The sequence below is a fragment of the Thunnus maccoyii genome, chromosome 11 (genome assembly GCF_910596095.1).
Source record: "Thunnus maccoyii chromosome 11, fThuMac1.1, whole genome shotgun sequence".
In the NCBI taxonomy this organism is placed as follows: Eukaryota; Metazoa; Chordata; class Actinopteri; order Scombriformes; family Scombridae; genus Thunnus; species Thunnus maccoyii.
The window spans coordinates 16,997,530-17,018,754 of record NC_056543.1 but is presented as its reverse complement, the minus strand read 5'-3'; the positions used below and the strand labels follow the sequence as shown (position 1 = coordinate 17,018,754).

The 21,225-nt window shown below is 38.7% G+C and overlaps 1 protein-coding gene and 1 long non-coding RNA gene across 8 annotated transcripts in view; one reads left to right on the top strand and one right to left on the bottom strand.

Annotated features, from left to right (window-relative positions):
- Positions 1–441: 441 nt before the first annotated feature.
- Positions 442–4,258, bottom strand: LOC121907134. Its single transcript, XR_006098801.1, has 3 exons — positions 4,174–4,258; positions 1,670–1,716; positions 442–766 (listed from the first exon to the last, which is right to left on the bottom strand). It is a non-coding gene; the product is annotated as an uncharacterized LOC121907134 (long non-coding RNA).
- The window catches only part of LOC121907130 (bromodomain adjacent to zinc finger domain protein 2B-like), a 62,462-nt gene continuing 44,734 nt past the window's right edge, over positions 3,498–21,225 (top strand). For 5 of the 7 annotated variants that reach the window (XM_042426518.1, XM_042426520.1, XM_042426519.1 and 2 more), the window contains exons 1-2: positions 3,498–3,730; positions 10,761–10,803. The gene's annotated coding sequence lies outside the window, so the exon portion shown is untranslated. Of the gene's footprint in view, positions 3,731–4,177; positions 4,267–10,760; positions 10,804–21,225 lie in introns of those variants that run through there. The other 2 variants (XM_042426521.1, XM_042426515.1) reach the window with 2 other exon arrangements.

Here is a 21,225-nt window from a genome sequence, read left to right as displayed (position 1 = left end):
TTCATTGCTACAGAGAAGTGTTTAGCTCCTGTATGTCATCAGTTTACAACAAAGAAAAAAAAATGTGTTTTCCCGCACAGGCAATTATGATAATTTTAATTTTGATAATTAATTTTAACATTACATACTGAAAAGCCTCATTAGATTTTTTTGGGGGGGAAATGACAGGGTTGTATTTCATCTATGAGTAACCACCACATATCCCAAACTGTCTCTTCTGTTTTACTGGGATGTGTGGATTTTATTACCACAGCGGGGCTGTTGTCTCATCACAATAGCAGTAATGTCCTATTTTTGCTTAAATAATAGCAAATTAATTTCATTCACGCATCTGTCACACCACTGCTTGGAGGAGGAAGAGGTCTACGCTGACCCAGAATGACTAATTAAAATGACATACAGTAGCGTGACAGATGGAATGAAAATGAGAGCCGCGTTGGATCACAAGACATAGGTTCATCAAGCCTGTGAATTATCGAGTTATGTGTCAACACAATACAATACAGACCCAAAAAAAGCAGACTTGTCTTAAACTTGTAAATATATAGGATACAGTGGTGACGCTGGCTTTTGTGTAACTACAAAGAGCCCGAACTCTTTCCTGTCTTTCTGTTTCTGTTGTTTTTTTTTAATTCTGTTTTAGCTCATCTTCTATTCATGTTCTTGTCTTTTCTGGGAAAGGTGTCTGTAAACAGAAGTGGAAAGCATCTGTCTTTCATCTTCTGGAAGTCTCATGTTTCTCCCCCGTTCACTGCACTGGAACATGCTCCAAATAACAGAGGAAAACAAAGGCCACTATTTAGATGACTGCATCTCTGGCCACCTATTCTAGATACAGAATACTCTATTTCACATCACGTCAAGACACATAGAACCCTTCACTTAATTACATTACAGTTCAGATCTGTAAAATGAATGCATAAACCTGGCCTATTTCAAATCACAATTTTAATATGGAGTGCCACACCTTTGTGTTTTTTATTCAAAATAAATGCAAAAACATGTTTTATCATCTTGTTACATTATTCATTTATGGTTTCCTTTCAATTCATGGCAAAAAAGTAATTCAACTTTAAGTTTTCACTTATACAATTACATGATATGAGTAAGATGATACAGTTTTTGTGTGTGACTACCAAGTTTACATCTTCCTATCTGACGACTCACATGGCATGGCAGATCATTTAACTCCAAAGAATTGTTGCAAAGATTTTATAAGATTAATTTACCCCATTTTTATCCCGGAGACTGTACCATTTCCTAAATCAAACGCATATGCAGTGCTGGAAGGCTTTGGTGTTAATTTGTTTTCCATCAGTCTCTAGAGAGATCATCTTTGCTGTGTCTTTGGTATCTCATTATACTTTCTAATCAAGACTTTAAAAAAATCCCTTTAAAGAGGACAGACTGCCCTTCCCCCAGCATGCTGCTTGCATCGCAGCCATCGACTGCGATTTATTATGTTACAAATGACCAAGGTGGGCTGACATTTTGATTGCACGACGTGAAAAAAAACCCACCGCCAGGAAAGGTTTTTTTGTGGTGATGCTGCTCTGATCTCTCCAATTGCTCATTCTCTCTAATGGGGGTTGTCCAATACAAACAGAAAAAACCCAGGTATCCTGTTGTGCAGCTGACAAATTCATCAAATAATTTTTTCATCTCTCACCATGTGTGTTTAACCAGGCAGGCCAGTAGCTCCTGTGACTGCAGCATCTGAAATGACACAGAATTACAAGGGGAGAAAAATCAATGAGCACAAGGGATGATGAACAAGCAAATAAACCCATTTTAAATCTTACAAATGCTGATCAAGGATTTTTTTTTTCTCCACATCTTTAATTCAAATGAGCCTTTGTGCCTTAATTACTGTATCCAATTAGCTCAACTCCATGTTCAGTGTGCATTGGTGAAAAGGTGCAGTGCCCTGGATTGAAACCCACTGTGTCCTCTGAACACTGAAACACAGCGTCTTTTTTACAAAAAAGACAACACAATGCATCATACTGTTGCTTTTTGTTTAATCTATCCAGAAATAAAACACAGACATCTAACGTACCAGATTCTCAGGTGTATTTTAAAACTAACCTCCTAGAAGAAGCTTACTCAACTCATTGCAAAGTCTTATACTGTATAATTTGCGATATGTACACACTGGATATACAGCACCACAGAACATTTTCACAGTGTTACAATGTGTTGTAAATGTACCTCGTTTTTGCCAGTTATGTGCTTAACGTTAGCAAAAAAGGGCAGACAGTGGTCACTACATTGGATGCATATTTTTTTATTTAATTACACTTAAACACAAACACCTTGTTAATAGTTTCTTAAACACATTTTAAGCAACATGTGGTCATGGTCTGAGATGAGCAGTCCATAAGTTTTCAAATAAGAGTCTGGCAAAAGGAAAACAGTGGAAAACACCACTGATGGCCACTACCAATAAAGACTTTAAGCTGCCTCCTTTAGAATAGATATATAGACTCCTAAGGGCCAGGTGTAATAGATTCAAACAGTCCTTCTTAATATATGCAATAAAATCCCTTAATTTGCATTCTATAAATTAATGTACACCCTCTGTATTAAAAGGCACACCTGTGTTTTGTTTATAACCTTATTGTTATTTATTGGTTCATCTGTTTCACATTGTTTTCACTTATTGTTATCACTTATTGGTCTTACTGCTGTTGCATGTTATGTTTTCTAATCGATGATCTCTTGTTGTTTTTGCTGTTGGATGAGTCTGTTTTGACGTGTCTGTTCTCGCCATGCTGCAAGCCAAATTTCCCATGAAGGACAATAAAATCAAGACTGAACTGAACTATTATTCATACTGAAGAGTCATCAAACTTTCAACAAAAAAAGACATTATTTATTGATCTTGTCATTCAGTCTTACTTTGAGAATTTAGACACACCAACAGCACTGTATATGCACCACAATGTGCAAACTGTTAATGCCATTAAGACCTATTGTGTATGCCTCCTTTGATTATAAATCATAAAACAAGCTATGAGCATGTATGCAGCATAACTTTTCCTTAACAATTTTTTCTTGTTCTTATTTTGAATGAAAGATTCAAACTTACATCAGCCTCTTGGTGACCTATATAGCCCAGTATATTTTAGGGGTTATATTGGGGTTCATTTAGGGGTTACTGTATAAACAAACAAACAAACTTGTAGCATCTGACAAATTTGCTTTCACTGTCATGCCAGGGATCTAGTGGAGATTGAAAGCATCTGAAACTGTGCGCACCTGTTTGTAAAGGAGTTAATGCATAAATGTAGGTACGAGAGTACTGAGCAGTAGCTTATGAAGATGTAATATTCATAAATGAATACCATTAGACATATGCAGCATTATGGTATCTATTTTTACATTTACTACTGTGCAGCAGTGCATGCTGATGTTGTCACTTTGTGCACTTGCTGGCTGCAGTCTTGAGAACAAAAGTTTGCATTGTAGAAGGCTTCAGCTGACGTCACTTCTCTTGAGTTGAGTGAAACGGGAGGACAGTCAGTCTGTTCAATCTGCGATTAGACACCAACACGCTCAGTCACACTCCCTCCTCCCACCCGGCCGAGATTCAAACACTAAACAGATCAATTCATCATTCATCTTTCTCAAACAGCGCTAAACTGGGAAGTGAACTAATAACAGTTTTATTTTCAATTTCGCTTTTTTTTTTTTTTTTTAAAGGAATACACGGCTTTTCAGCGATAAGGTGAGTTGTATATTCCTTGTTTAGCCTTGAGGAGTTAGTAACCTTAGCTTGCTAGGTGATAAAACTCACTAACGTACGTTCAGCTCTGTTATTTTATGGATTTCTGTCGTCCGGAGCTAACCGCTAAGCTAACGTTCATTTGCTAACGTTAAACCCATAGCGGTAGCATCCTTCTCCTACACTTGCCGGTTGTCCGCTCCGTGAGTGCAACACGGCGATTTAAAAAAAAAAAGTTGATGTCAAAAGTAGATATAGCGTTTGTGGATGTTGCCGAGCTAAACTTTGTCCAGAATTTAACTGTTCTCATGTTGAAATGGTAACTTGGTCGCAAAAAGAGTGTTTGGACACAGTTGGGTAACTAACGTTAACGTGACACCGGTACTTGGCACACAGACACAGACACAGGCAGGCAGGCAGGCAGTGCTGTCCAGTCTTGTGTTTACCTTGCAGCATGCATCCTGTCTTTGTTGCCAGCTGGTCCACTCTGCGGATTCACCGTTTATCCCGAAACGTTAATGAACCGCCGATGAAAACATGTACGTAAGTTAGCTTGTAAGAAATATTAGGTTTTCAGCTCACAGTACGCTTCTTGTAGGAGTGTATCATTTAACAAAAAAAAAAGTCTGGCTGCATGTGTAATGCTTGTTGTGCTTTGAAGCTTCGTGTGAGAACATGTCATGAATTTATCCAACAACTGGGTATAATACAGCTGTGTTTTCTTAATGTTTTATCTCCTTCATCTTTCCTATTAAATGTTTTGTTATCCGTGTTGAAGCCGGGCATCCTGCTGGTGTCTCTCCCCCCTCTCTATCCTCTCTTTTTGTGGCTTCCTCTTAAAGGGGAGCGCAGCTAATGCAGCAGCTGCGGTCTGGGCTGAAATTTACCCTTTGAGATTATGACAATACCCTCCATTTTTTCTGCTTTCATATTAACAACAAGGCATTCGCCATCTTGGGTTATTTAAATTAGCACTGTCTAACGAAACGGCGTTTATCTGTAACAAAGTTATGAAACTTTGGAGGAGAAAAGATTAGAAAGAAACGACATTGATTTCTGTTCATTTAAAATTGAACCGAATGTCATCACATAAAATATAAAAGGTTTTGGAGTTATGGGAAGTTTGATTTATGAGATTTTAAAATAGATTTTATATCATCTTATATCCCATGTTATATCATGGGATGAAATGTCACACATGTGTTTAGCCCTAGAAATTCAGTTTTTAAGCCTTGTAGTTGCTGCCAAATCTGGGTGCCATAGGTCTTATTTCCAATGCAGAAATCAGGACATTTTAACATTGCCCTGATTTCTCTCCTATGCAGTATGGTTTTGTGCTGGGTCAGCTTCCTCTAAATTTGAAGAAGCCTAATAGAAATTAATATGAATGACCTATAATACTTTTGTCTGTCAGTCGTGAGCACACACACACTCACACGCACTGACTGGCATTGAGGCCACAGAAGCACAAACTAGAAAAACTACATTTAAAGTGCAACAATAAACTTATTGCACATTAAATAAATGATGAAGACTGTCCTTGATATGTCATAGGATTTTTCATAGCAGACATTTTGACTTATCGTTGTAGGAGAAGCACAGGTGTTCCTAATGAGGCACTGATTTATTCAAGTGTCCCAGTAAAGCCATGACAGTTTGACAGTGAGCCAACATGCACAATACCGGGACCCTGAACCTTAAGCAGCTAAATGGAATTCAGCCATCATGACTTATTATTATTTACATCTGTACTTTTACTACTACGTCTCCCGACATGTCAAAACGTCTTCCATGAGGGCTGTAGTTTGTTAAAACCTGGACAAGTTCTTTTTTTTCTGGCATTTAACTAGTCCCTTTCAAACTTTGCCATGGCAGCGTCAAGCACACTTCATACAGGAGTATTTAGGCTAATTCAATACAAAGATTATTTGTGGTGTAAATTCTACTGAGGTCATTTCAGTTTTGGCAGGCATCTTTTGTTCGCCACACATAAGAACTAATTTACCTTTACCGATATAATTGATGTTCACGAACTAGCACGTGCAAAGGGCACATACAGTCTTAAGTGAAACGGCAGTAAACATTATTCCTAGTAAAGTCCATCATTTAAATGGCTTCAGTAGCCAAGGCAGCAAGATAAATCAGATCACAGCCTTGATGCGTTATGCATGCATCCAGTAACTGCCAATGAATCAAAACACAGGTAGAAGGTCACTAAATTTGCCTCATATTTATTCAGATCACATGTCCTTGACAACATCTACAAGGAGAACAATGTTGAAGTGCTACGTTCTAGATATGAGGTTTTAACATTGAGTAATCAATGTTCTTCAGTGCTCCAAAGACTCAAATATAGCTCATGGTTGCGAAATTACTTGAAACGGCACTTTTTTAATGTCATCAGTCAAATTATAACAGATAATTTTCCGCTCAATTGTATTTCTCAGATTTATCCACTTAATAGCGAGCTATTTTTTAGTTACTCTTTCTTGATGCATTGTAAAACTTGATAAAACCGTATCTTTGTGTCAGTATCTCAGTATCTCGTTTACTTGACAATACATGAAGACCTTATATACTATCAGTAGCATACCACATACTAGTAGATTCAGTGATCTACTACTGTATCTCACATTGCCTTGGCTGCCAAGCTATGTTAACCGGCTTTGTGTTTTTTCTTTTGCTGAATTGGTCACAGTGCTTACCATTTCAGCTTACCATTTCAAGTGGGATCACATGAACACATCTGGTTTGTCAGACTTTCTTGGCCCCTCTTGGTATGTTCTTACAGAATATGAGATGGTCCCCTTTTTTTTATGTCCCTTTGGCCCTTTCAAGAGCAAGACTGTTAATAATTGTGTTTTCACCCATTTTCACCCTGTCTCTCCTATTCTTACCCTTTCCACAAGTTTGCACTCATTAATCAAAGATGCTGGACTCCTGCTGAGGGCTGAGTGGGTTCATCAATTTGGCAGCCTGCTTGGTGTAAGGAACAGTGCAGAGGCTCTTTACATACAAGCATACATAAATCTGTGGTCTTTATATGCAAGCCCTGAAGGTTAATACTGTATAATTCAATGTACCCTCTTTGTCTGCTGTGATTGATGTTTTTAAACATGTAAGGCTTGACGGGAGTCCCTTTTTGTAGGTCAGTGTTGACACTTTATGATTGGGTGAGCTTCGGGGGAAGCGGCACGAGGGAGGTGGATTATTAGGAATATGTCAGGGAGATTACTCTTTTTCACTCATCTTCCTGGTCTATTTTTCTCTCCGCCTGGAGATGCTTGTCATAGTGCTTTATTTGAATCAATGATGTTTCCGTGACTGTTAATGGGGCTGTTTAAAATGCTGTTTAAAATGCGAGTGGTGTGGTCTGTTTGTTTGGCTGTTCAGTATTTATTTGCGTGTTTTGCTGCAGGACTTGCAGGCCAGCTGAGAATGGATGAATTGACTCCATAATCATAATTCTGAGTCAGATAGTTGCACGAGAAAGACTGACCTTTAGTCCAGTTACTGTTGTAAACCATACCACTCTCACACACAAAGTCTGCGCCTCTGCAGCCTCTTTTTTTTAATTTTTTTTTTTTTTTTTTTTTTATTGATCCTCATGCATTTAAAATCTGGACACTGCTGCCACAAACACTTCCACTTTAGCTGTGGTAGGCATGCTGCTGCAGCCTCATTTTTAAATATTTAATTTTTACTCAATATTGTCTGCCCTGATAAGAGACTGGAGAAAAGAAATTCATCCCTAAAAATGTCTGGATCAGCAGAGGCCGAAAATCTATGGCTTAGTGAACCAAATTGACTAAATTCTTCCATCACCATAGGCAGTGTGCATGCATCTTGGCATGCAGTGAGAGTATTGCAACTCCATCTCTTATAAGTACTTGAAAAACTTTTGCACATTACTATTTTAAAGAAACAGCACAATTGTAAACTGTAATTCTTTTTATTGTATTGCCGAGGAAAAAGTGTTTTAGCTGAGTGGTTAAATCTGATCCTCAGTTTGGCTGGAGTGGATTATCTGGAAATAATCTCTATAAGAAATAATCTCTACAAGGTAACAATATGTAGACACATCTACCGCTGGATTATTGCTGACTCTTTTTAAAGCTGCAACTTGTGATCATTTGCATTATGGATCAATGTGGCGATTGATCAAAAAGAATTGATTAATAGTTTAGTTTAAACAGAGAAAAGTAGCAAATCCTTACATTTTAGAAACTGAAACAAGCAAATATGTTGGTGTTTTTGCTTGATAAATGACCTCAGCAATCAAAACTGTTGCATGTATAGTTTTTGGAGAAAATGAATGGAAAGCTTACACTTTGGTTTGAAGCGTTATTTCACCCTCAAGTTTGATCAAACTGGTTTTGATGACTAATTGTATTGTGGAGGCTGCTCTCGACATAGTTCAGGCCTGAACCACCAGCAATATTTTGATAGCCTGTTTGACAATATCTGCTTTTCTCACACATTATGCTTGTGCAATTCAATTTTGCATTAGCAAAATATGTAATAAGAGAAACATACTATTTCATGTTTTATGGTTTCCATCAACATATCTGCAATATATCTGAAAGAATGTGAATATTATTCCTATATCGACAAAATATTCCGTTCACTGCCAATGTTTTCCCACAAATATCTGGGCATGGCAATAAGGAACATTGTGGCAAGGCAAATAAAACAAGGGAAACATGATTGTCATGTTTAACAATAAAAATGTCAACCCTGACAGCTAGTAAGAGTAAGAGCCAGATAGATGGACAGCTGAGTAACCTGAGGAGGCTCAGCCTTGTATTGTAGTAGTCCAAGGAATTCTTGCTGCAGCCCATCATTAGAGACTGGAGAGCGACCTTTTTACTCTTGATATTGAATGAAACATTCGAGTGCCTCTTTTTCACTGGTATTCACACTACAAAATGACACAGATGGAACTGCAAGGTGACCCGCATGTAGATGGCACACAAGAAGTGTTTCATTCTAGTGATGTGAGAGCACCGAGGCTACTCTTGAAAGCTATTAGATTTCCAGTGTTAACCCTTAGAGACCCACAATAGACCCATTTTTGTCTTTTTTTAGGGGGGAACAGGGGATCTTTAGGGGGAGATGGCAGGTCAACACTATATGCCACGTAGAAGTGGTATACATCATCTGAAAGCTGGGAACCTGAAGATTAATTTAGTTTTGGTTAGGCACCTATTCAAATTTTGAAAGCACAGAACATTATGATGGAAGTATATGGTCATCATTCCAATGCTCATTTATGTCACATAAGTTGTTGCAGCAATTTTTGGGTTGATAGTGTTTGTTACGTAGATTTGGTGCAAAATTTAACAATTTTTGAACACTCGAGAATTGATAAAAATGGTCAAATATCCCTCCGAAATACCACATTAAGACACCAAGACCTTAAGAAACATCATAGAAAAATTCATGCTGTGATTTAGTATCAAAAACTTTTAACATTTGGAGATTTCTGTAAGAATTGCATTTTTCTGCGATTGGATGGCAAGTACTTCTGTTTTGGAAATTGCTCAGAAACCCCCTATTGTCAATAATACACCTAGAAAATCCAAACATCCTCTGAATGGCCTCAGTCTCTAGTTTGTGGTTGTAAAGTTTCATGAGGCTGTGATTATCCTAGAGGTCACAATAGGCCATTTTATACAGTGAGGTCAGTTTTCAAAAGATGATCTCACTACAATGAAATGGCTATTATGCGGACCAACATCATCACACATGAATACAATTGAATCCACAATAGTCTCAGCTTTCCAGTCATACCAAATTTATTCAATTCCAAAACTGTTTAGGGATTCCAGTATGCAGAAATATTCAAAAACACCATTTTTAGAACAGGCAAAAATGACATCTATACTGCTTGCAAAAAATGCATGGTTTTTGCCCAAAACTGCGTATCTGTAAAGGGGAGACTCATGGATACCCATAGACCCCATGTCATTCCAATATCTTGAGGTGAGTGGTCAAGGGACCCCTTTGAAAATGGTCATGCCAGTTTTTCCCTTGCCGAAATTTCACCTAACTTCGGAGCATTTTTTCCCCCCTTCCCAACAAGCTATCATGACATGGTTGGTACCAATGGGTGCCTTAGGTCGTCTTGTTTCATTTGATACCAGTATCTTCACTGGCTTTAAAACTGAGCCCACTACAGTCTCTGAAAGACAGTAATGACAGCCGAGGGTGCAGACACCCCTGCGGGTCTCTGAGGGTTAATATGGCTGATTTAGAAGGTAGAGAGTGGAAAGGTAATGAAATCTTTATATTATAAAATGCATTCTCTTGTCACTCACTCATTAGTGGACTTTTTTCTCAGGGGGACAAAGCCTAAATGTGGCAGAGGAAAGTGGAAGGTCTATTAATTTCATTGAGAGCCTGTTACGGCCAGACATTTTAAAAGGATCAATTTAGTTCGAATAGGTCACTGTGACATGAAGTGAGCTCCACGTGAAAGCCATTGCACCTGTCTTCCTTGACATTTTGATTATAAGCCGAATCGGTTTTGAAGATATGTGGCTGGGCCAGTAATGTGTTACCTGTGATGTGCAGATTAAATAGCCTCTGAAATCCTAACCAAATGCTTGTGCTTGTTATACCTTTGCAATTGTCATCTAGGCCTGAAATAGTTGCTGAATACAGGGGCTGTAAGCAAAACATTTAGAGAAACACTCAGAAGCCAGTAGCAGTCCACTGTTAGAATTAAAAGAATTGTATTAAGTAGAAAATAACATGTAACATAATCATAAGAGTAAATGATAATAAACAAGCAGCTTTGAGAAATGATATTTACTAAAATAGAACACCAAAAAGCAGAATGGCTGAAGCTCTGGTGAGTTCATTTCAATTGATTGTCAGCTGATGTTTAGAATGGATAACTCTTCTTCTCTAGGTCCATATTACAATTTTTATTTCATTTCCATGGATATTTTAGATAAGAGTGAAGGCTGAATGAGTAAACTGATAAAATCAAGCAATAAAATCTGACAGTTGTTGTCTCATGTTTCAGGTGCAGAGCAGTGATGACACAGAACTGAGGACAGCCTCATACAGTAAGTGTTTGGTTTCATCTGCTTGCCATCGTCCATGTCGGCCATTATGCTCTTTGAAATCCTTCTTTTGATTTAGTAAAGAAAAGTTTGCTTTCTTAAATTAGAAAGTAAGTAACTTGTGAATGGAAATCCTCAGCTAAGCAGAACACCTCATTTTAAAGTATTATTTAGGTATAGGATTAGGATTTTCCAATTAGGTTGAGATTGAACAAAGTCCTCCTTTATGAAATTAGTTTGTGCTGCATTACACTTTGCTCTCATTTTGTGTATATCTAATTAATTCCTGTCTTTCTTAGCATTAAAGTGCCAAGGCTTCAGAACACATTTTAATCTCTTGGGGGAGAAAAACTTTTTTTGACTATGGGGTATTTTAAGATAAATTACTGTCAGCCAAACAGGGGTAATTGGTGGGGTTGGAGCTATTGCTATTGCTCGGCTTTGTTTTAAATTATAATTTGGGCTACTCCGCATATAGTGGCTTTATACAGATGTATCTTGGTTGCCCTTGGTTCCCTCCAGCCTGTGCTACTTGATCATAAAGTGTGACATGTGCTTTTCATCTGACTCCTACACTTACAATTTATAGTCTTGCAAGTTGTTCATTTTCCGAGTTCTCTCTTATGCATGCTTTATTGCACAGTGGGTGTGAATTGATGATATGTATATCATGAAACGTTTTTTTTTCCAGTAAATAGCAGTAAATACATGAGGACAATTGCACTCGGTCCTCACGCTAAATCAACACAGTTTTAAAGCAGACATAATTGAAATGTAAAAAAAAATATTAAGTAAAATATCTCCAACAAGAAATAGTTATGTTCTTTTTTGACATACAGTGATCAAGTCCGTTGTTTCAAGAACATTTACTGTACCTAAATCTCATGTCTTTCCTGCTCTGATTCCCTCTGCACTTCCCCACTCTTTCAACATCCAGTAAAAACCTAAAGGTGAGCGGAATCGCTTTCTTAACTTTTATGAAGCGAAGAATGCTGAAACGATTCCACAAAATTCATGACATGTACACGGCCACCTCCTGATCTAGAGGAAAAGTCTCCTACTTTTTATGTGACTGACCCTGGAAAGAGACAGGTCATCTGCAGCACTGTAGACAAGCTGAATTGAAATGGCATTGGCAGAATGAGCCTGGCCACATGAACTTCATCATCTCTAAAGCTGAGCACTCTCCCTTTCATCTGTGTGTAGTAGAAGACCTACACACAGGATTTATTATTGCAGTTATCAGTAACCTTCAGTTTACCTACAGGGCCCAACAGTAAGTTTCAGAAATAGTTGCCGGGGTGGCAAATGTTAGCCAGTTATTGTTTTTGGTTGCCAGAGTTGGACACAGTGGTCACTGCTGTACAATAATTTTGCAGTCCTGATGTAATTAGATCTATGCTTTGTTAATGAATGATGAGTAAACATATTTTACAAAGCACTTTCTTCCCTCTCTTTATCTCCCTGTGTGTGTCACATACACACACACACATACAGTAGCTTCAGTACAGTATATTTAGACAGAATGATGTAGTATGTGCAATTTGATACTAGAAGGCTGTTTTCACGATCATCTGCTGAAGGGGAAAATTTTTATATAATAGTTTAGAAGAAAATGATGGTGTAGTGTGCCACTTACACAAGTGTGATGTGGAAACTCGAAACCTATCACACACATACACTGAGAACAGACCTTTCAGTGAGGTAGGAGACATCATGTGTCCAGTAGTTACAGTAATCTTTAAAATGAACAATATCTATGAATATTGCTTATTCATAGATTCTGGATTTTTCAGTGTAGTAGATCATTTTAAGAATTTGTAACATGGTACTCAATTTTATTGTGGAAATTATAATATAACAATAATAATAACACAAAGTGCTTTACTAGGGAAAAAAGAAAAAGGATCCAACACACATTCATATGTCAACCAACCTGCACACACATACTGTAAATACACACATGCAGACAAATGTCAACAAATTAAATAAGGTTATTTAATACAAACACATTTTCTGGCTTCCACTCAACTTCTATATTTTAATTTGCTTGTGGTTCCTGCTTTTTCTTATTTATAGATATTTTTGTTTAAATACTTATTACTGATGTTTGTTTCTTCAAAACACTTTACTTATGATTATGAGAAATATTTCATTCGTGCGTGCTGGCCAGCAGTTACAGGACAGTCCAGCACATCTGCAGGGCATTCGTCCCACATTAAACTGCAGTAACAGTCTAGGTGTCTAATCTCATGTTTTACCTGTAAGCCTCAAGTTTTAATGCCTTGATTCATCATCTATGATGATGCGTTTACATGCAATTCATCCTGGTCATAATTCAGTAATAAAATCCTTGAGCGTCCCTCTGATCTGATCAGTCTGATTGATTTGTCCGTCATGTCAGAATGACGTAATGCTGAAAACAGCAAGAATGGAGTAAATGTAGTTGTTGAAAAGTTGACTATGTTCATATTCTGAAGTTGGTATATCTGTGTTTCTGTGCAGTGATTTCTGCCTCTGATTGCTTTGTTTTAGCTTTGCTTCTGATCTCTATCGTTGATGATTTGAAAGCTGTAGTCCAACCCTCCCCGGCAACGTTTGAAATTGATCCTCAAAAGAGGGGAAGAAAATACATACAGACTTCGAATAACTTGAAACCAAATAAAGTTTAACTCATCACTTCAGTGTACATCAAGTTTCTTACAGCAAAAGCGAAGCAGTGCTGGGATTCATTTCTATACCACTTCAACACAGTGGAGATTCAAAGGCTCCAGACAAAGGGTGACAAAATGAAGCAGGACCTTTCATTTCAAATGAATAATATATGTATTTGAATGCTTTTTACCATTTCAGATGTTATTTTAAAGGATAGGTTCACAATTTTTCAAGTCTGTCTTAAAACATTAGTCAGGTGTCCATAAGAACATGGTAACAGAGAATATCCTGTCCAAATGCACTTACGTGATAGGGGACAAAGCCCTCAGCAAAAATGGATTTAAAAGTTTATATGAACATAAGATGAGGCGTCAGCTGTCTGAGTTAGTCAAATAAAGTGGAAATCTTCCACAGTTAGTCTTGTTAGTAAAAATTTCCCTCCTTGTGTCTCGGCAGACATTGTTTTCCTGTTCAGCTGCAGTGGAAAAAAATCGTAACAACGAGAGGGAATTTGGAAGTAAAATTGTAACTTGAAAAGACATTGACTTGATTTGACTACTAAACCTCATATTAGCTGCAAATAAACTTGTAAATATGTTTTTGTATGGAAGAAGGGCTGTGGATTTTGTCCCCCATCACTTACATTGAAAGTACATTATGAAGGGATCTCTTAATGACCAACATGAACAGGAGGAGCAAGGTCACAGCAAGAAAAACATGTCAATGTTCATTTTGAGCACCTGACTATTGTTTTAGGACAATCTTGAAAAATTGTGAACCTATCCTTTAAGTAGTTGTCAGGATGTTGTTTTGGTTTGATATGAAGTATGTTATCACTTCCAGACATTATTGACACTCAATACATTTCTAATTTGATATAACTATAATTCATTTTTCAAAAAGTACCCAGTCTTAAATTAGAGGGAGCCCCTATGAACTGGTGAGTGGTATGTTTTATAGGGACGTCATTTTGTGTGTGTGTGTGTGTATGAGAGAGGGGCTGAGCTACACAAATGACAGTTTTTTTTTTCCTTCTTTTTTTAAATATTTATGGGCTTCAGTTAATAGTGTAGCTTCAAAGAGTAGACCGTATTTTGTGACTTTTCCAGAAGACCAAACAGATTGCCGTGGCTGTGTAATGTGATGTGGTAGCATATATCAGAGCTCACTCTTTATTTCTGCTCTCTACTATTTTCTGCCCAGAGGGGGGATGCAGGAAGGAAAAGTTGAAGTGATGAAAGAACTGTCAGTAGTAAATCAAAGACTCATGCGAGTGATGCAACTATGAGATATGTTAGTTATATGGATACATTGACAGTCACTGTTCTCAGACATCATTGAATACAGGGCCATATTTAGCATTTTAATAATGTGTATTTGAATTATACTTATTCAGAATACTGTCTTGTTGCCGTATGAGATGATCTTTACATTAAATATACACAAACCCTGCCTCACCCTGCCTTAATAGTCAGGTTGCAGGCTATTTTAGAAGATGTTCTATTAATACATTTTTCGTATTATTTTACATCACAGAAATGAGACAGGTGATAGTTCATCTGTTGTGTCAACTTATTGTAAATGAAGGCGCTTATGTCTGATTTAGTCAAAGCAGATACAGAGGGACGAGAGCAAAAGCCCAAAATTCAGCAGCAGCAGGCAGTGGGTCACCTGTAGAATTACTGTCATGGTTGAATCCCAAATTTTTTTTGTTTTTTACTATTTTTGTATTCCTGTTAAGACAAGCCTATCCTTCCGTCATTGTGATCTGTCAGATTTCATGCTTTTGATTTGTAGAGGAGGTGGTTGGTTGGTAGGTGTTAGAATGCAGTTGAAGTTATGGTAACTTTTAAAATATCTCTACAAGGAAACGCCAAGGATGTGGTTTCATAGTGGGACTAAAGGAATTGCTTAACAAAATATTAAATGTATCCATTGATGTAGCCTCTCCAGTTAGAGAAACTTCCAACCACTGTACTGTACTCACTACCTGGTAGAAAGTGATGTACATTTGTCTGGCTGATGCATACACTCTACAGGTCATCTGTGCCTAGTTTGAAGGGAGTAATATATTTTTAAGAATGGAACACAGTGAAGACAGCAATATAGATTTATGTGGAGCAACTTGTGTCTCCTCCACAGGGATGGAGTTAGAGTTTGGAGGAGTAAAGATTTATACCTTTTTTTTTTTTAACATCTTACTAGAATGAGTCTCGGATTTCAGTCTGTCTTGAATACTTCTTGGATGCTATCCGATCCGCCCCAGATGAAGTGACTCAGTGTAAATGCTTTAACAGAGTCTAGTTTGTGGAATTATTTATATATCCTTCTCCTCTGGGGTGAGAGGTCAGGCAGGTCTGGGTTATGGGAAGGCACTAGCATGGTCTACTGGGGAAGTGGAGGGAAGCCTACGGACGTGTAAAGGCTTCTCTGAGGTGTGCATTTAGAAAAAATTGAAATTTATTGGGTGGTCATGGCCAGCTTCCTTTTGGGCAAGCTTGATTTGGCTTCTGACTTCATGAACGTCTTTCTATTAAAGAGTGCATCAGAAATTCTGAAACCTTGTATAGTTTTGTTTGCAGTCTACAGGGCCCTCACAGAGAGGATCTGTGGTGTCACTGCTCAGACTGGTGTAGAGGTGACACCAAGGTGAATGCTGAGTTGTGAAATGGTTGGAAATCATTGATATTCTGACTCGGTGGCTGCAAATGGCTTGGTGGCAGATGGAGTCTTTGTCAGGAATGAAAAATGGCAGCTTGGGAGCATCAACGCCATTTTCCCTATCAGCTCTGCTGGCGGGCGGTGACCTTCTGCCGCTCACAGAGATCCTCTAACACATGATCAATTATCTCATTCTGCATTGTTTACTAAGCTAGTGGAAAAGGATTTAAATGTCATTTTTTAGTGGGAGATTGCATGTGTAATTGTGAAACTGGTGTTTGTTTTTAGTGCATAATCAGGAAGCAATTTGTGGTCAGTGAACAAGCATGTTCTTAGCACAGTGGAAAATAAACCAGTGCAGGATTGATGCATAGAAAACCAATACATGGAAACAGCGCTCTATTCATTTCATGTCGTTACATAATTATTCTAATTGATTTGAGTTCCAGTTCTTTAAACAAAATTGTTAATAGAAGAGATTCCTCAGGAGTATTGATCTATCGCTTGACATCAATTTGGCTTGTGGTTTTAACTAACATTATCTGACTAAAAATAGATAATTTGCTTAGATGAAAATGTTTACGCAACTAGTATTAATTTGGTAATGTCCCTACTCAATATGCAACTGAACAGCCAATGCAATCATTAATCAGTCAAGCTATCAAATTTATTTGTCACTTGTAATCAGGGGGAGTGGGGGTGGGGGGCAGTCTTCTCTCATTTAGGATCCTAGTGGCCTGAGGGTAGAAGCTCTTCCTGAGTTCCTGAGCCTCTCAGTGCTGACCTGGTGTATCCGGTACCTTCTTCCCGACCAAAGCAGGGAGAAAAGGTCGTTATCCGGGTGGTTGGGATCCTTAATGATTCTCCTAACCTTACTCTTGCAGCACCTGGTATAAATATCCTTTAGGCAGGATAGAGCACCGCCAATTGTATGTTCAGCCAAGTGAACCAGTCTTTGCAGGGCCTTGTGGTTCTGTTCGGTGCTGTTTCCATACCAGGCAGTGATGCTCCCCACAGGACGCTCTCTACTGAAATTCCTCAGTATTTGAGGGGATACCTGGAATTTCCTCAAGCATCTGAGGTGAAACAGCCTTGTCTTTCTCATCACTGAATCAGCATGCAGTGCCCAGGTCAGGTCAGGTAGAGATAGTGAAAGATAGAGACTGGGGAGCCACAGGACAGAAGAAGACAAAAAGGAGGGCACTATTGTGTTGCTTCTGGATGTACAAATGAGTTTTAAAAGGTGAAAGCCAAGGACAAAACAGTCCATTTTAATAAACTGCCACTGAAACAGAGAAAAGTACTGCTGCTCTGGCTAGCGGCAATAAAGAGAGCCCTCCGATGGATACTGACTCCAGGGTTTGCAGTGAACATTTTTTGGAGGAAGATTACATAAAGGAGAAAACCTTTGTGTCAGGCAAGCTGGTGGTTCACAGGACCAACAGACTAAAGGCTGAAGTTGCTCCATCTGTTGTCAATTTCACTGCCTATAACATGTGCTCTACTGACCACCCAACATACTCTGACAATAGCGGTACAGAGTCATTGAATACATCTTTCACTCCAAACAGCAGCACTCATCAACACCTGTTCCCCTCCCACCCCGACACACAGTCAGACACATGTCCCCTAGCTTAAAGATTTCCATATCATCTCTGCAGCATAGGATTTACCTAATGGTAGCTTGGATATACAATATAGCAGCCAAAATGACATGAAATTCAGTTTGAGGTGACCGAAATGGACCACAACCATTAAAAACACCTGGGCCTGAAAGTATTCACCTAAAACTCATGTGATTCAACACTATACATCGGTTGATTTCTCAGCCAGAGAAGGTCATCACAGCTGATATAAACCCCCAAAGAAATATTTCTTACTATGATTCCACATTTTCCAAAGCAGTCAGTCAGGCTAACACTTCATACACTGCAGACTTTAGACTCCAAACGTTAGATAATCCTCAGATGTTATCCCCCAATTTCATAATCTTCCTCAGAATCATCTTGTTTCTTCCTCTTGCAACGCGTGGAATAAAGTTTTTTAGCATGTGGCCGAAAAGGCGTCTCACTTCTAGTGGTGAGTTTTTAAAAAATATCGTAGCCATCACGGACCAACGTTAGGCACAATAATGTGGGTTGAAAAAGTAAGATGTTCCAATAGTACTAGTAACTATTATAGCACCTAGTAAAAAAACAGAAATATCAAAGTAAAGACCAGAATGAAACTAGACATTAATAAAAAGATACACATTTGGGTATATGTGGTGCAAAAATCCGATTTTGAATGTCATAGTGCTCACTAAAGGTCTATGTCCTGTACACTTGAGACTGTTGTGATGTATGGAGCTACCCATACCAGCAGGTTGTTTTCCATCTGTGAGGAGGATGATATTAAGCTGCCATGCCGTGCACCTTTCGTCCCCTCCCTCAGGCCTGGCTATGCACAGCTTTCACAGAGTAGTTCTTGTCAAGTTTCACTAACAGGTACTGTGTGAAAAATTTTCCATTAGTAAGGCTCTGTCTGTGTGTAAGGGGTTCAGTTTCACACTATCCTCAAACAGCTGCCCTGCTATAACATTATTAGCAAGGACAGATGCTGCTCTTCATGGGGCTTATATGTGGTAACCTACTTGGAGGTGGAAGTACATGTATATCAATATAAGCTTGGCCTTTGTCAGCCTGATATTGTACTGTCCTGGAGGTGCAGCTGTAGAGCTGTAGCCTTTTGCTCACCCCTCAGGTAATAGTTATATGGTGAAATATGAAATGTTTCAGCAAGTTATGACAGCAAACTGATCATTTCTCTTGATTTAGATTTTTTGATATATATTTCTTGCTGCATTTTTTGCCAGTAGTTAAACTGGCAGTGTTGACATATTGTGACCAGAATGGAGTTAAAGAAAAGTAAGGGCATTTTCAAACTTAAAGTTTGTTTGCTCTGGTCCGAATCAGTGGATGACTTGGTAAACTTGGAGTGCTTTCTCCTTGGAAAAGTTTCTTCTCACACAGAGAAAGATCCAAGCGAACCAAAATGCATCACTACAAGCCACGTGAGAACGTTCCCTCCAGTCGTTGGTCAGATGTGTCTGGGGCGGAATCAAGAACATAAACCAAGGAAGAAGGTCCTGAAGAAGGTCCACTGGCCAAATACAATGTACTTCGTTGTGCTAGTCCAGGCCGGACCTCAATTCATTCATTCATTCACAACAGTTGTTAGCAACTGTTAAATTTGCTCATCTGCATCCTAGTATGCAAAGCACACCTATGGGAGCCATTTTGCTCAAACTTGCAGACTACACCTAGTAGTTGGGTTGGATTGAGGTCGGATCACATTCCCACCACAAATGAACCACTCCAGAGTTCATCTGGAACCAGACCACCTCCCCTAAAGGGTCTCCGTACAGTTGTTTTGGTCCACACCCAAGTGCAATTACTGTGTTCAGACCTGCCCAAACAAATTGCACCAAGGGGGAAAATGAACCAGAGTCTGATTCAACCGGACTAAAAAGCACAGGTGTGAAAACGCCCTTTGGGCTTGTGTCCATATAGCGTGTTTTTCTGAGCACCAGCATCTTTTTTCAGTTGTTCCCAATGAGGAGAGAGCATATGCGGCAGCATGTGTTGTTCTGGCCATGTCTGTCTATCCTGAGCTTTATGATAGGACCTATGTCAGACACATACTATCAAGCATCAAAGCAAAAGGGCGATGCTAGTCTATCACACAGTGGTGGTTAGAGTGGTGATATGTTGACATAGAAATTGTCAATATATTGTTGTCATAGAAACAAAACTCACGTGCCCTGCCAGTGTGTTTCTGCCAGAGAAAAACACTACATGGACACATGCCCTTAGTGTTCCTTGGACAATAATACACAAATGATCTTTTAGCAGATGAGGGTTACATGGTCCACTAGTCTGATGTGCAACCATTAGTTGTGAATTCAACCAAACTTGAGGGTGTGAAATCTTGGAAATTAAATTTTAGCACCTACATAATTGGCTCTGTGCATGTTTTTTAGTAACTTCCTTAAAGTAAGGATGTCATTCTCTCTGCTGATGCTTGTTCAGTCCTAGGTAATCAGTGTCCACCTTCCCTAGAACCCTTCCTCCCTCAGAAACACTAAATTATCTCCAAGTTCAGACCAAGTCTCTAAGGTCCCATTCCTTTCCAAAATAAAAAGAGAAGGTTGTGGCAATAAAGCTCCTTAATGCTCTGCACAATAACACATTTTTTTGAAAATTTGCAGTCTGGCTACTACACTCTACCCTACTTTAAGTCACAATGACATTTTAATGCAGGCGGTCTCTGGTGATTACTCTGTGCTTCTTTTGTGCTGCATTTGACACTGGTGGTCATGGCATCCTCTTGTTGGGCTTAGGAGGTAGTTGTGTATATCTGGAACTGCACATGCATGGTTTTAATGTTATCTGTCAGAAATGTCTGCGTCCTCTGTTCTGTCTCCTCATCAGCTCTTTAAATGTGTTGAGTGCCACAGGGGGCAACTCTTCCGCCATTCCTTGCGTGTTTGTTTTTTAATATATTTTTTGGAGCATTTTTAAGCCTTTATTGCAGCAACAGTAGAGACTAGACAGGAAACAAGACTGGGTGGAGACATGCAAGAAGGGCCCGCTGCCGGAATCGAACTGTGGACGTTGCGGTTATGTGGCGTGTGTCTTAGCCGGTGGGCTATTTTAGACCAAATAACTCAAGGAACTAAAAGGTTCCCTCAGCACGTTTATCTTAGCTTTTTCCAGTATATCTGAATAATCGTTGAGATTAAAGCTAATTAGACTGAAAACAGATAAAGAAGAAGCAGTTTCATCTGAGACAGATTTTTGCATGTTTTGAAATACACTGTATGACTGAGATGTTTGCATCAATGTTGGGAAGGACCGGAGGTAGAAAGTGAGACTATAAAGCAGCAGACGTCTGTAGTCGTGATCTGTTGAGTGTTTTTTTTTCTTTTGGTTAACCACATTGAAACTTTAAGCAACAGAAGTTTCGGTTCAATTTCACTCACTTTCTCACACGCTTTTTTAGACTAATCAGGATTGTGCTACATAACTGTCAAAATCAAATAAATTTCCATTCCTATTGCTCATTCTA